The sequence below is a fragment of the Oncorhynchus keta genome, chromosome 35 (assembly GCF_023373465.1).
Source record: "Oncorhynchus keta strain PuntledgeMale-10-30-2019 chromosome 35, Oket_V2, whole genome shotgun sequence".
Taxonomy (NCBI): Eukaryota; Metazoa; Chordata; class Actinopteri; order Salmoniformes; family Salmonidae; genus Oncorhynchus; species Oncorhynchus keta.
The window spans coordinates 39,331,530-39,348,817 of NC_068455.1; the positions used below are offsets into that span (position 1 = coordinate 39,331,530).

Consider the following 17,288-nt stretch of genomic DNA (forward strand, 5'->3'; position numbering starts at 1 on the left):
ATGATAAGAGGCTAGTTATCACTCATCTCAGAGAGCACACTGTTCAGTTCCATAAAGATCTTCACTAAGAACCCTATTGTAAATTATATATTTTTAATAGAGACATTGGCCAACTGGGTAATTTGCTAATTTCAATGTTTGCATATCAATCCTAGGCCTGAATCCTCATACAGTGCCTTCAGAGTATTCACACCCCTTGACCTTTTCCACATTTTGTTGTTACAAAGTTGGATTGAAATAGATTTGATATTTTTTGTCAACGATCTACACAATATTATGTCAAAGTGGAAAATTAAACACTAATATATCTTAATTAGATAATTATTCAACCCCCTGAGTAAAACATGTTAGAATCACATTTGGCAGTGATTACAGCTGTGAGTCTTTCTGGGTAAGTCTCTGAGAGCTTTCACACCTGGATTGTATAATATTTGCACATTATTCTTCAAGCGCTGTCAAATTGGTTGTTGATCATTGCCAGACAACCACTTTCAGGTCTTGCCATATATTTTCAAGACAATTTAAGTCAAAACTGTAACTAGAGCACTCAGGAACATTCAATGTCATCTTGGTAAGCAACTCCAGTGTAAATTTTGGCTTTGTGTTTTAGGTTATTGTCCTGTTGAAAGGTGAATTCGTCTCCCAGTGTCTAGTCGAAAGCAGACTGAACCAAGATGTGTTGGTTTTGCCCCAAACATAACACTTTCTATTCAGGACATAAAGTTAATTTCTTTGCTGTTTTTTTGGCAGTTTTACTTTAGTGACATATTGCAAACAGGATGCGTGTTTTGGAATATTTATATTCTGTACAGGCTCCCTTCTTTTCACTCTGTCAATTAGGTTACTATTGTGGAGTAACTACAATGTGGTTGATCCATCCTCAGTTTTCTCTTATCACAGCCATTAAACTCTGTAACTGTTTTAAAATCACCATTGGCCTCATGGTGAAATCCCTGAGTGGTTTCCATCCTCTCCGGCAACTGAGTGAGGAAGGAAGCCTGTATCTTTGTAGTGACTGGGTGTGTTGATACACCCTCCAAAGTGTAATTAAGAACTACACTATGATCAAAGGGATATTTAGTGTCTTTTATTTTTTACCCATCTACCAATAGGTGCCCTTAATTTGCAGACCATTGGAAAACCTCAGTGGTCTTTGTGGTTGAATTTCACTGCTCAGCTGGGGGATTTTACAAATAATACATTAGGCCTACTGTTACATGACTGTGCTCATCAACATGTTTTTTAAAGGAAAAGTGAAATGACTCACAGCTCAAATAATATGAAACAAACTCCCTGACATCGGACATGATACATATTCTAACAGCACAACACAATAGATAAAACATGCCTTTTCATTTGTACATCAGTGGTGCAACTATGTCTTTCTAACTGCACGGAACTAAAACTGTGGTGCACAGGAGAGAAGCAAAACTTTCTAGTGGGCAAAATCCTTTATCTTGAGGTTACAGAGGAGTGGTTGTAAAATGCAATCTGTTAATTATTATGTCATATACAGTACCAGTCAAAAGTTTGGAGACAAACTCATTCCAGGGTTTTTATTTTTTACTATTTTCTACATTGTTGAATAATAGTCAAGATATCCAAATATATTTTAGAAGATAGCCCTATTTGGTAAAAACCAGGTCCATATCATGGCAAAAACAAAGAGAAACAACAGTCCATCATTACTTTAAGACATGAAGGTCAATTCATCTGGAAAATTTCAAGACCTTTGAAAGTTTCTTTAAGTGCAGTCGCAAAAACCATCAAGGGCTATGATGAAACTGGCTCTCACGAGGACCGCCACAGGAAAGGAAGACACAGAGACCTCTGCTGCAGAGGATAAGTTCATTAGAGTTTCCAGCCTCAGAAATTGCAGCCTAAATAAATGCTTCAGAGATCAAGTAACAGACACATCTCAACATCAACTGGTCAGAGGAGACTGCGTGAATCAGGCCCTCATGGTTGAATTCCTGCAAAGAAACTACTACCAAAGGACACCAATAAGAAGAGACTTGCTTGGGCCAAGAAACATGAGCAATGGACATTAGACTGGTGGAAATCAGTCCTTTGGTCTGATGAGATCAAATGTGAGATTTTTGGCTCCAACCGCCGTGTCTTTGTAAGACGCAGAGCAGGTGGATGGATGATCTCCGCATGTGTGGTTCCCACCGTGAAGCATTAAGGAGGTGTGATAGTGTGGGGGTGCTTTGCTGGTGACACTGATTTATTTAGAATTCAAGGCACACTTAACCAGCATGGCTACCACAACATTCTGCAGCGATACGCCATCCCATCTGGTTTGCTCTTAGTGGGACTATCATTCGTTTTTCAACAGGACAATGACCCAACACACCTCCATGCTGTGTAAGGGCTATTTGACCAAGAAGGAGAGTGATGGAGTGCTGCATCAGATGACCTAGCCTCCACAATCACTCGACCTCAACCCAATTGAGATGGTTTGGGATGAGTTGGAACGCAGAGTGAAGGAAAAGCAGCCAACAAGTGCTCAGCATATGTGGGAACTCCTTTAAGGCTGTTGGAAAAGCATTCCAGGTCAAATCCAATTTTATTTGTCACATACACGTGTTTTAGCAGATGTTATTGCGGATGTAGCGAAATGCTTGTATAGGTGAAGCTGATTGAGAGAATGCCTAGAGTGTGCAAAGCTGTCATCAAGGCAAACGGTGTCTACTTTGAAGAATCTCAAATATAAAATATATTTTGATTTGTTTAACACTTTTGGTCACTACATGATTCCATATGTGTTATTTATAGTTTTGATGCCTTCACTATTATTCTACGATGTAGAAAATTGTAAAAATAAAGAAAAACCCTTGAATGAGTAGGTGTTTCCAAACCTTTGACTGGTACTGTATAAAATGGACATATCTCTGTTAACACAGAGTAGCTCAAAATATTTCTAATCATTTAAAAGGACAAATTATCCAATGGATCATAATACTTTGCAGCCCTATTTTGTAAGTGGGGATGCAGCTTCTCCATTTGCAACATTGCTCAGGCGCCCCTGTGTGTGTGTTGTTGACGTGTTTATGGGGTCTTATTGATGTTGTTAGCTGCTTAACACTGAACACTCATCACTTTAAGAAATGACTTTACCCCAGCATTCAGTCACTCACTCACTCACTCACTCACTCACTCACTCACTCACTCACTCACTCACCGCAAGTGTGTGTGTGTCTGAAATTATGAGCCACTGACCTGAGAGCAAAGTGGCTATTATGCTCACATCCACAACGGAATGCAGGCGGAAATGTTTGAGAACCAAAACAAAAGCTTGTCTAAGCTGACCCCTGACCCCTCTGCTCATCATGACATCATCACCCCCCACCTCCATTCTGTCTGCTCCATCTATTAGATACTGCTAGTCCAAAAGAGAGAGTGTGTGTCCAGATGGCATAGAGATAAACAAACAGGAAACCCACTGATTAATATTCATCCTCCTTAGTGTAGAAAAGTCTATAGGTATTTTCATTGAACTATTTTCCTGCCTACGTGTTTGGTTCAGTCATATTTTATTGGACATCTCTGGCCTTTTAAGAGCTTTCACGCTTTATGTTGACAGATCTCATATTCAACATTTTCACTGAGATCTGTAAGCGGGTGGACGTGGGTGTGAATTATAGGAAGGAAAAGGGGGGTGATAATTTAAAAAATAAATCACCTGGAACGGTGATTCATAGTTGTCAGAACCTTGTAACATGTAGGTTGGGACATAAACCTAAACTTCAATGGCTAATTTCTCTGAATATGGGAAAATAACATAACTAAATTCACTGGGAATTCATTACATAGAATGAAGAAACAATACCCTAAGCCGCAGCGCCATATTACTTGTCAAACATAGTCAACTGATACTAAACTCAGCAAAAAACTGCATTTATTTTCAGCAAACTTAACATGTGTAAATATTTGTATGAAGATAAGATTCAACAACTGAGACATAAACTGAACAAGTTCCACAGACATGTGACTAACAGAAATGGAATAATGTGTCCCTGAACAAAGGGGGGGGGGGGGTTCAAAATCAAAAGTAACAGTCAGTATCTGGTGTGGCCACCAGCCGCATTAAGTACTGCAGTGCATCTCCTCATGGACTGCACCAGATTTGCCAGTTGTTGCTGTGAGATGTTACCCCACTTTTCTACCAAGGCACCTGCAAGTTCCCAGACATTTCTGGGGAGGAATAGCCCTAGCCCTCACCCTCCGATCCAACAGGTCCCAGACTTGCTCAATGGGATTGAGAACCGGGCTCTTCGCTGGCCATGGCAGAACACTGACATTTCTGTCTTTCAGGAAATCACGTACAGAACGAGCAGTATGGCTGGTGGCATTGTCATGCTGGAGGGTCATGTCAGAATGAGCCTGCAGGAAGGGTACCACATGAGGGAGGAGGAGGTCTTCCCTGTTACGAACAGCATTGATTGCCTGCAATGACAACAAGCTCAATCCAATGATGCTGTGACATACTGCCCCAGACCATGACGGACCCTCCACCTCCAAATCAATCCCTCTCCAGAGTACAGGCCTCGGAGTAACGCTCATTCCTTCGATGACAAACGCGAATCCGACCATCACCCCTGGTGAGACAAAACCGTGACTCGTCAGTGAAGAGCACTTTTTGCCAGTCCTGTCTGGTCCAGCGACGGTGGGTTTGTGCCCATATGCAATGTTGTTGCCGGTGATGTCTGGTGAGGACCTGCCTTTACAACAGGCCTACAAGCCCTCAGTCTAGCGCCTCTCAGCCTATTGCGGACAACCAGCGCACTGATGGACAACTTGGGCAGTTGTTGTTGCTGTTTCCGTTTTTGTTTTTGCAGAGTTTATATACTTGTTGGGGTGGGATTGGCCTAGGGGTTTGGGTGTGGCTTTTGACTATTTCATTGGATTCCTCATGTCTTACTCATTGTTTGAAAAAGTTTGGTCCAAATTGGATGTTAGTTACTATATTATATAAATCCTATAAATTTAAAATTGGCAATTTGGGTGCATTCAATTAGCTTAATTTCTTAGAGATCAAATCATATTACAACCAAAATAATGTTGTTGTAATGCTAATTTTATCTGTTTTTACGAACAAACCATTTCGGAACAATCTGAGATGGTTGTTGTAAATCCTCTTTTATTGTGCTTTTTGAGGTGGAATGACCCATATGCTCAAGCTCTTGTCGCACACTATGCACTCCGATAAACCTACGATAAACCTACTACCTGTCTGTCTCTCTTAGCTTCTACACACAGTGATCTACATAGCCTACTATACACCAGTGCTGCTTGACCCCCCCCCTGTTTTGTACCAGGTATTTTTATTTACTAGGTTAGGCCTATCTGAAGTACTTTACACTATGTTTCAGACACCCCAACACCCAACCCCTCCTCTGTCCAACATGTTCTCCATTACTGTCCCAAAAGGATCTGTAGTCGTGGAGTTATAGTGTGTGAGTGTGATGATGGTGTCAGCTTGCGTGACCAGTAACCCTCCCCCCCCTGAGACTCTTATCTTCCTAAGTAAAGGCCTATGTTGGTCTGTAATTGTGCAAGCGTGTGTCTGTGATTTAAACTAGCCAGAGGGGCGTTTTTAAAGGAACTAAAGCCACATCAAAGCTGGAGGTAATTGCTGCCTGGCTGATCTCTCTCTCTGCTGTTTGTTTTTAATGAGAGCTAATCGCTAGGGGTGCAGTTGACACACACACACACACACACACACACACACACACACACACACACACACACTCAACACAGTGTTGTCTTGCTAGCCACAGGTCAACAAACAAACAAATCATTTGCAGTTCCTCCAGTCACAGGAGAGAAGAGGGAGGGGGGGATAGAAGGAGAGAAAGTGGGTTTGTGTGTTTATGATCATAGTGATTGGTATGTCTGACAGTTCAAAGGGAGTGTTTAGCTGTGTTATCAGTGGTTACTTGTGTGTGATTATTATCAATATGACCTAATGTTAGAATTTAGACCCACATTAAACTAAAATCACAGCAACATCTCCTGGCAGAGACAACGCCTGGCCTAATTACATGCACGCGATTAGGCCAGGCGTTGACTCTGGCAGTAGGTGTTGGTTTAATGTGGGTCTAATTTCTAACTTTGGGTCATATTGATAATAATTGCTAGAACAATGTGATATGGTTTTTGGCTACGCAGGTGTGGAATCGCTCAGGAATAGTTTACTAGAGCAAATTATTCTTCACACGCGCCACACAGACCGATTTAATAATCCTCCGAGATGAGGAAAAGAGCTGACTGTATGCAGTCTGTCCTGAAGCATACAAATACATACTTTAGATAAGAGGGGGAAGATGCAATGTTCACAGAAAATCTCCAACGCAAAGTTGAGATGAGAACAGGGGGATTTGTTGACAGGCTTGTCAGCATTCCTCTCCATCCTCTTTTTTTTCTCTCTCTCTCTTTCTCTTTCTCTTTCTCTTTCTCTTTCTCTTTCTCTTTCTCTTTCTCTTTCTCTTTCTCTTTCTCTTTCTCTTTCTCTTTCTCTTTCTCTTTCTCTTTCTCTCTCTCTCTTTCTCTCTCTGTCTCCCTCCAGGTAAAATCTAATGCCTTCATTCCATCTGAAATACATAGCTAAGTTATTGAATACTTTAGCAACGTCACCTCTCAGATCGGTCAAATGAGTTGTGGTATTGAGTAGAAAGACATGCCTTTGCAATTAGAATGACTGCAAATGTATGAATACAGTGTGGTGTTAGTTGTTGTTTTGGATAATGTCTAGGCCTATATTATCAGGAGCTATACCATGGCTGTATGACTACGTTGTATGCAAAGGGATATAGCAGGTAGACCTTTTTCAGTCAGTTCGACAATAAATAGCCAATGTGCCCCGACTCTGTGGCTGAAATGATGGATTTCAACTCATCGTTACCATTTACATGGGACGTGCTAATTCACTCACATGAAACTCCTCATGCTCTCCCTCATCCGTGAAAATAAATTTGACCGCAGCCGAGGACAGCGCCTGTCCTATCAATAGGTCACTAGAAGATGCGTAGAGCCTATCGTTTGTTCTAGCGGGAGAAGGATATACAGACCTTTCTGACTTGCGAATTGAAACTTTTAATTGGAAAGAAGCCTAGATAATGAAGTGGAAAAGTAGCCGGCTGACAATGAGTCTGTTGTTGCTTATGGAAAACACAAAACACACACACACACACACTGTTCACAGAGACCACCAGATGAATTAGTCACCACCATTACAATGGTTTAGGTTTGACTTTTAAATGAGTCAAATTAGAGAGTTAAAACATCCTAAACAACACACCCATTCACACGAAACCATGAGCTCAGCACCATAACATTTAGGGCAACAGCTCTCTTTTACAGCCTGAGTCGATCCGTGTGTGTAGTAGGGCTTTCCCCATCCCAAAAAAATAATCTTGGCTGACCGAGAGTTGTCTGTTCTTTCGACCTATTGATTGTTTAGACATTTTGAAACGTGTTTTTTTTCTCCATAAAGACACACCCTATGTTTGAATAAAATCAGTTATATGTAGGCTACTAAGCTTGTCTGGTGCTTTAAGCACTGCTATTAAAAATAAACACAACTACTAAATAAGAGCCAGAAATCAATATAGTCTACAAGGCGTGAGTCAGACAGGTGTCTCGTGCTTTAAAGTAAAAAATACACTACCGTTCAGAAGTTTGGGGTCACTAAGAAATGTCCTTGTTTTTGAAAGAAAATCCCCCCAAAATTGTCCATTTTAAAATAACATCAAATTGATCAGAAATACATTGTAGACGTTAATGTTGTAAATGACTATTGTAGCTGGAAATGGCAGATTTTTTTATGGAATATTGACGTAGGCGTACAGAGGCCCGTTATCAGCCTGTGACAGTTGCTGACCACACCGCTCGTGAGCGTTGCAAAATAAGTTTATGAATCTATGTTATTCAAGTATTGCACCCACACTGCTCTCGCATGTCAACGAGCGTCTGCATTGTCAAGGGATAAAATAGAAGTCATTCCTATTTCTGTCGTAGATCGCGCTGCAAGTCCCGCCTCTCCCATCACCTCATTGGTTTATAGAAGCAGGTACCCACGTGCCATCTCCTCAATGGTTATGCCCACGTGGGTGATTGAAAGACTAACTGTGTTGCCGGTTGGTGTAGTAATACTATGAAGGTTTAGATGTCAATCACCATATAAGTTCAAAGATGAAAAGCCTGGAAGGAGGAGAGATGACTAGAAACGATTTGGTTGACCGTTTTATGTGTGGATTAATTGTCGGAGTAGAAGACCTTGTGCATTTCAGGTAAAACAACAACTCAATGTTTATATCCCAGGACAAATTAGGTAGCAACAGCAAGCTAGCTAAATAGGACAAATTAGCCATTAAGTGCAAGCTAACTAGCTAAATTTCCAGAAATGTTTAATGCATTTCGACCTGTCCCCAAATTAATGCCATTGTTTCAGAGTTTGTTTTGATATTTTAACCTGTGTGTCACGATCGTGTTTGGTGTAGGCGGACAAAATACATTTATGCACGATGGTGCACGCATGCAGCCGGTTTGGGTTCCGTGTCACTCCTGTGTTTCAATAGCACGTTGTGTTAGCTAATCCAAGTTTATCGTTTTTAAAATGCTAATTGATCATTAGAAAATTGCAAAAGGGTTATCTTAGCACAGCTGAAAACTGTTGTTCTGATTAAAGAAGCAATAAAACTGGCCTTCTTTAGACTAGTTGGGTATCTGGGACATCAGCATTTGTGGGTTCGATTACAGGCTCAAAATGGTCAGAAACAAAGAACTTTCTCCTGGAACTCGTCAGTCTTTTCTTGTTCTGAGAAATGAAGGCGAGAAATTGCCAAGAAACTGAAGATCTCGTACAACGCTGTGTACTACTCCCTTCACAGAACAGCGCAAGCTGGCTCTAACCAGAATAGAAAGAGGAGTGGGAGGCCCCGGTGCACAACTGAGCAAGAGGACAAGTACATTAGAGTGTCTAGTTTGAGAAACAGATGCCTCAAACGTCCTCAACCGGCAGCTTCATTAAATAGTACCCGCAAAACACCAGTCTCAACGTCAACAGTGAAGAGGTGACTCCGGGATACTGGCCTTCTAGGCAGAGTTGCAAAGAAAAATCCATATCTCAGACTGGCCAATAAAAAGAAAAGATTAAGATGGGCAAAAGAACACAGACCCTGGACAGAGGAAGATTGGAAAAAAAGGTGTTACGGACAGACGAATCGAAGTTTGAGGTGTTCGGATCACAAAGAAGAACATTCGTGAGACGCAGAAAAAATGTAAAGATGCTGGAGGAGTGCTTGGCGCCATCTGTCAAGCATGGTGGAGACAATGTGATGGCCTGGGGGTGCTTTGGTGGTGGTGAAGTGGGAGATTTGTACAGGGTAAAAGGGATCTTTAAGGAACGCTATAACTCCATTTTGCAACGCCATGCCATACCCTGTGGACAGCGCTTAATTGGAGCCAATTCCCTCCTACAACAGGACAACGAACAGCTCCAAACTACGCAATATCTATTTAGGGAAGAAGCAGTCAGCTGGTATTCTGTCTATAATGAAGTGGCCCGCACAGTCACCGGATCTCAACACTATTGAGCTGTTGTGGGAGCAGCTTCATCGTATGGTCCGTAAGAAATGCCCATGAAGCCAATCCAACTTGTGGGAGGTGCTTCAGGAAGCATGGCGTGAAATCTCTTCAGATTACCTCAACAAATTGACAACTAGAATGCCAAAGATCTGCAAGGCTGTCATTTCTGCAAATGGGGGATTCTTTGACGAAGGCAAAGGACACAATTATTATTTAAATTAAAAATCATTATTTATAACCTTGTCAATGTCTTCACTATATTTCCTATTCATATTGCAACTAATTTCATGTATGTTTTCATGGAAAACAAGGACATTTCTAAGTGACCACAACTTTTTAACAGTAGTGTAGATTTGTGATTACTCGATTTAAAAAGATCTTGGTCAACCAAACAATCGACAAATGGGGTCAGCTCTAGTAAGTAGGTTTGTGTGTGTGTGTGTCATCGATGCCGTGGTAAAGTTTGAGACGTTCAACTAGGTCATATGTGATTTTTATTGACCAGTGCAGCTGTAGCGGTTAGAATCTAGTCAAATCTTGATTAGCATCATAGTGACATTATCACTCGGATACCACGGTCTTGTCCGCTATAGCGAAATGGAAAACAAAAATGTGCGTTTATTTAGGCAAGTACCTGTTTCACTGTGTTTGAAAAGTTTATCTTCTGTCACCATCAAACCTAGAGTTTTCGTGGTATAGAAGGATTGACAATACATTATTTGTTGTGGCCTTAATAATAATCATTTGTGTGTCGAGTAGGGTTGGTCTTTGTCCACATTTTCATACCATCATACCGTTTCTGTACGGTATTACCGGAAGTGCACTCAAGGGGCCCTATTTGAGAAGGGGGGGGGGGGAAACGATTTTAATTTTTATTTTTTATACACAAAATAATTTTGTCAACCGGGATCTTGATCCAGGAGGGGATTGAATGTCTCTGCTGTAACCAAGAAGCTTGATCTGGACACTTTTTAAATAGCAAGTTAGCAAACCAAATGCATAGCTGGAACCCTGATCTGGATTCCATTTATTGGACACATCTTAGATTGAACTTATAAGCAGTGGCGTAGCATGCACCCCTGCAGCCTCCGAGTCTTCATCTATCGCTATTTCACAATACCCCGGTAAACGATATCAACTGTACATCGCTCAAGCCTACCGTCCAAAGCGTCTCTTTTCCCAAGACGCCCTCTTCTATCCTGCCGTATCCCTGGTCAGAAGATCAAATGTGGGCTTTGGTCACACAGCAGCTTACATTAGAATGCTCCAGGCATTACAACCTGCTATATACCATCTTAAACCTTGCGCACGCACACAAATGAACACACAGACTTGTCAGATCAGAGGCCTGGAAATGAGAAAATCAGTCAGGCACGATGGGCAGCCCGTGGAAAAGGGCCCCGCTAATTACTACCTAACACTGAACCATCGCTATACAGCTTACTGAGGAAATGAATTACCATGCACACACTTCCATCAAAGGACACTTCCATCTTCATTCATCATGTACAGTACCAGTATTCCATCTGATGAGAGAAAGAGAGCGAGAGAGAAAGGTACTTTATTTCTATATTGCTTGTCAACATTTCTTAATAAACTCACTTTAACATAGTCATGAATATTGATTAGGTGCCAGGATACGGATTCTCTCAAGCGGAGCGTCATCACCTGCTAAGTCAACTAAAATCCGCTCAGACGAGAGAGGGAGAGACAGACAGGCAGGGGCTTTTTGTTGTGATTTTTTTCCCTTTTTAAATGTATACCAAACAAAAACCAATGATTGCAAAGATAAATGTAGTCCTTGTGCATATAGTTGAACTATTTCCACAGAACATTTAGCAAAAACACATTTACTTGAACAGTGCAGATATGAAGTTTGGTAACAAAATTACCTAGAGAGAGAGATGCAAGTCATGAGATGTGGTGGGGGAGGGGGGGGGAAATAAAGATTTAGATGAGAGGAGAAGATGCACATTTTGGGTACAGACCCTGAAGATGGACATATCTACAGTAGTCCTTGCCTTGAGCTGGAGAAAGAGAACATAACAGAGATCTATTCGACTCAATAACGACAATAATAACAATAATGACGGATCACCACCTCAAGCTGAACCTCGGCAAGACGGAGCTGCTCTTCCTCCCGGGGAAGGACTGCCCGTTCCATGATCTCGCCATCACGGTTGACAACTCCATTGTGTCCTCCTCCCAGAGCGCTAAGAACCTTGGCGTGATCCTGGACAACACCCTGTCGTTCTCAACTAACATCAAGGCGGTGGCCCGTTCCTGTAGGTTCATGCTCTACAACATCCGCAGAGTACGACCCTGCCTCACACAGGAAGCGGCGCAGGTCCTAATCCAGGCACTTGTCATCTCCCGTCTGGGTTACTGCAACTCGCTGTTGGCTGGGCTCCCTGCCTGTGCCATTAAACCCCTACAACTCATCCAGAACGCCGCAGCCCGTCTGGTGTTCAACCTTCCCAAGTTCTCTCACGTCACCCCGCTCCTCCGCTCTCTCCACTGGCTTCCAGTTGAAGCTTGCATCCGCTACAAGACCATGGTGCTTGCCTACGGAGCTGTGAGGGGAACGGCACCTCAGTACCTTCAGGCTCTGATCAGGCCCTACACCCAAACAAGGGCACTGCGTTCATCCACCTCTGGCCTGCTCGCCTCCCTACCACTGAGGAAGTACAGTTCCCGCTCAGCCCAGTCAAAACTGTTCGCTGCTCTGGCTCCCCAATGGTGGAACACACTCCCTCACGACGCCAGGACAGCGGAGTCAATCACCACCTTCCGGAGACACCTGAAACCCCACCTCTTTAAGGAATACCTAGGATAGGATAAAGTAATCCTTCTCACCCCCTTAAAAGATTTCGATGCACTATTGTAAAGTGGCTGTTCCACTGGATGTCATAAGGTGAATGCACCAATTTGTAAGTCGCTCTGGATAAGAGCGTCTGCTAAATGACTTAAATGTAAATGTAAATGTAAATAAAATAGGTCTTAACAGGACCAGGCCAATGAATAATCCCAATAACAGCAGTAGTCAATCTGTGTACGGTAATACTGATATTTACAGAGAAAGTAGACTGATTAAGGTCAACAGAATAGTGTGTGTGAGTCTGTCGGGGTGTCTACATGGTATGTATGTGTGAAAGCATATGAGGTCAGTAGAGCAGACCGGATTATTCACACTCACTGTTGATCTGATGGTTCCAAATGTATCCCAGCATTCCTTGTGTGTGCGTGCACTGGTTTATTCCACAACCTGTAGCCAGGCCCAGTAATTACAGGACTGAGATGAAGCCTCTTTGTTCTCGTGTGTGTGTGTGTGTGTGTGTGTGTGTTGAGAAAACCCCATGGTTAGTGTAGATATCCATCTTTCTCTGGCTCTCTTTGTCTCCATAGGATCTCAGAACGATTAGCTATCTGCATGTCCGGCATATCATCAACTGATGCTTCTCGCTCTGTCTCTGTTTCTCTGTCATTCTACATCGATAATGTTATTGGTCATCTTTGAACAGAAGCAGTACTGGCCAAGGACGCAGGCGCGCGCGCACACACACTCACTCACACACACACAAAGGTATAAATCCCAGTGTTTGCCAGGTCCTTATCCAGAGGAAGTCCAGTCCAAGCTGTTAAGGAAAAAGCTCTGAGTGATGTCATTACACAGAGCCTATATCCTGCCCAAGATAAATAGAGATAAAACGAAGTTCAAGTCCTGTAAAAGTTGTGTTGGGTAAAGTGTTCATGGGTGAACTGAATAATAAACAGAGCCATGGCATGAGATAGCCCACTGCTGTATCTGAAACGCAACTGGAAGGCTGTAGGTTTTATCATTCTGTTTGATTCACTATGTATCTGATCCGGATACTGGAGAAGTCTCTGGTGTATGTTTCAGCTCCTAGCTTTGACTTGATTCTTCACAAAACCACCACCAGGACAAAAAAAAATACAATGATTTTGGGGGTATTTCACAAGATTTAATCTCTAAAATGGTCCTTAGTAGGAAAGATTGTTGACGTCTTTGTGAAATTTTTATCTAAAAGCAACATTGAGAAATAGTTCATCATATTCATGACATTGTGGCCTTACCCAGGCCTCCTTTAAGACTTTGCTTTGTAGGTGCTACAAAGCAAACATTGGTCTCATATGAAGTATTACCACTTTCTCTGTGATATGAGTCGTATTTTGATTTCTAACAATTTTCTTACATTCATTTATTTATATAAAAATATAAACATGATTTAAAAAATAGGAAATGTTTGATTTTGATATTTTTCTATTTTTTGTTTAACATAATATTCTTTATGGGCATATCAAAGTCCCAGAGTGGGGTCTCTGCTACTTTTAGCGTTATGATCCAATTTGTAAGCATTACCAACAGAGTGAATGTGAAAATGGATTCAAAATGGTCGTCCTCTGCTGGATATTTGCAGGACAAACAATGATACAAGTAAAAGGAGGGATGTGATTGGTTCGATGGCCTACTATGCCAATAGGGCTCCAAGGAGTGGTTCTGTAACTGTGTTCTCAATCTTCATAAACCGTGGTGATATTAAATATTAGCAATATTAATGCGCAACGTAGACGTTCTATTTTCTCCTAATATTGCAAAACAATTTGTATGTTCATGTAGTGCCCATCGGTTATGGTTGTTTCAACCTCTGTGTTGAAGTCGTGTTTTTACTGTCAATTTCTGGTTTCAAATTAGCACCAAAAACGACACTAACCATGAGCCTAAGTGTTTCTGCCGCCACAGAAACAGATCCTGGGTCTGTTCTAACACACACGACAAGTTCACTTTGCGTCTGTGAGGGTGCTATCACGAGTGCTGTCATATATGTTCGTTAACAGATGTCATGGTTTATTTTCGGGACGAAGAGAAGTGTGAAATGCATTCTCTATAAAAGGAGCAGTCAGCAGCACAGCAGTGTCGTGTGTATGCGTGTTCGATTCATAAATAGAAGTATCCTTATATTATGTTTGTTTATTTATTTATTTTTATTTCACCTTTATTTAACCAGGTAGGCAAGTTGAGAACAAGTTCTCATTTACAATTGCGACCTGGCCAAGATAAAGCAAAGCAGTTCGACAGATACAACGACAGAGTTACACATGGAGTAAAACAAACATACAGTATAAACAAGTCTATATACAATGTGAGCAAATTAGGTGAGAAGGGAGGTAAAGGCAAAAAAGGCCATGGTGGCAAAGTAAATACAATATAGCAAGTAAAACACTGGAATGGTAGTTTTGCAATGGAAGAATGTGCAAAGTAGAAATAAAAATAATGGGGTGCAAAGGAGCAAAATAAATAAATTAATTAAATACAGTTGGGAAAGAGGTAGAGAAAGAGGTTATAAACATCACAAGCTTTCTAGTGGTTGTTTTCCGCCTAGTAGAGAAGACTACTGGCATTAGGCTTCACCAAAGCTAGCACAGACAAAAGGGGAAACCTTTAGTTATCAGTATCTTTGATGCTACTGTGTACGGTTACTTAGCAAGCAAATTAGACATTTGAAACAACTGCCATGTTTCAAGAACGCCCAGTGGTCACGTGACTTGTATATGTTCTGGGATTGGGCAATACAAATCGCAGTGCTGTGTGGGATGAGTAGTTTGTCTCCTAATTCTGGTATGTACAAGGTCTTGTACACAACTTTTTTTTTTCAAAGCAGAGTGCTTTTTAATTAAAGCAATTTTTATCTTTTGAATATATGAGTCACCCCGTATATATATATATATATATTTTTTATTTTTTTTACCTATTTGGAACCACAGTAACGAACATGTTGTTGAAATTTGTATGCAAAAAAACTTGTGGCACGTCAGTTCTGGAAATACTGTATAACCACGGGAAGAGGTGCGTGGCCCTGAAACAGTGGCCCTGTTTCTCTATTTAAAAAGGGCCTAAACTTTAAAACTGGCAGAGATCCCCCTCTGCAACTGTGATATTCCCCTAGAGTATATTATATTCAACAATATATACAAACATTTGCCAAATCTACGTTGTTTTATTTTCAATATTCATGTTTATTTTTTATATGCACAAATAAATGTAAGAATTGTTATTCAAGTTAAAATACTACTCGTATCGCAGAGAAAGTGGTAAAGCTTCATATGACACCAATGTTTACTTTGTAGCACCTACGGATGAAACATTATGGAGTCTAAAAGGAGGCCTGGGTAAGGCCACAATGTCATAAATATGCCATGTCTTTTTGTTCCTGGTTTCATGAAGAATCACCCTTATAGACTTCACAGACCATTGAATGTTTTTTACAGTCAAGTCTGTAGTTTTTCATCATTCTCTCCTCTGACTTCCCTTATCTCTCTGCCTGTTATAGAAACAGACCCAGGAAATGCCTGTTGGAAGATTTTAAGTGGTTCTGACCCCCATATATAGTTGTGTGTGTGTGCGTGTTAGGAGGAGGTTATTAGGGAATTGGGAGGGTAAGTGTGTTAGCTGCGTCTGAGAGCCAAAAACAACTGCAAAGTATTTGAACCATTCTGACAAATGAATGGATAGGAAACACTCAATGTCTTTCATGCTGAGAGGAAGCAGGCCGCTGCCAGCAGTGTGTGTGTGTGTGTGTGTGTGTGTGTGTGTGTGCGTGTGTGTGTGCAGCATAGTAATGTGAGCTAAGATTACGTCCTTAATGTCACATTCTCATGCGTCAGTGGCAGAATCATAAAGGACCACTCATAATACTTCATGATTAGATTACATATGTTTGGATTGTAGGACCTGCAGCTTTCTGTTGGAATTACTTTACAAAGGGAGAAAATAAAACATGTACACACACACACACACAGGCACACAAGCCTCAGGCACAGACCGACGTAGAAATGCTGAACACAGAACATTGAGCGAGTCATGTTGATTTGACTGGAGCAAGCTATTAACCAGATATACCCAGGGGTCGTGTCTATCCGTTGTCAGACATCGTGCACACACAGTTCAGGAGACTGAGAGATTTGAAGAAATATGTTAAGTAGACACACACACACACTTACTGCCTGATACATACTGCTAATGAAAGTGTGGTTAGTCATGCCATTCAAATGATGTCTTGGGGGCATACTGTACACCAGTGACTGGTTTCAGTGGGTCCTCCTTCAGGTTCAGAAACAAAACCTGTGTCTCAAATGCTACCCTATTACCTTTGGTGCACTACTGTGGCCACTTGCCACCCCTAATGTGTCCCAGGTCAAAGGTAGTGTATTATCTAGGACTAGGTTATAGGGTGTCATTTTAGGGCAGTGTTTCCCAACTCCGGTCCTCGAGTTACCCCCAACGGCACAGATTCTTCATTTGAAGACGCCATATTTCATGATCTGGGTATCTGAGATACAGTGCTTTCAGAAAGTATTCACAACCCTTGACCTTTTCCACATTTTGTTGTTTTACAAGTTGGAATTAAAATTGTTGACAAAAAAACATGACAATTAAATCAATCTAAAGAAAATACTAATGTCAAAAGTGGAAGAAAAATTCTAACATTTGTAAAAAAAAAAATACAAAAAATTGTATGAAAACTACAACACTAATATTTCTCGATTCCACACCTGGAATTGCCCATTATTCTTCTCAAAATTCTTCAAGCTCTATCAAATTGGTTGTTGATCATTGCCAGACAACCACTTTCAGATATTGCCATAGATTTTCAAACAGATTTTATTGAAAACTGTAA

General features: G+C 41.2%; 1 protein-coding gene across 1 annotated transcript in view; it reads left to right on the top strand.

Moving 5' to 3' along the window:
- Positions 1 to 17,288, top strand: part of smyd3 (SET and MYND domain containing 3) — a 243,372-nt gene that overhangs the window by 711 nt on the left and 225,373 nt on the right. The gene's annotated exons all lie outside the window — the stretch shown is intronic.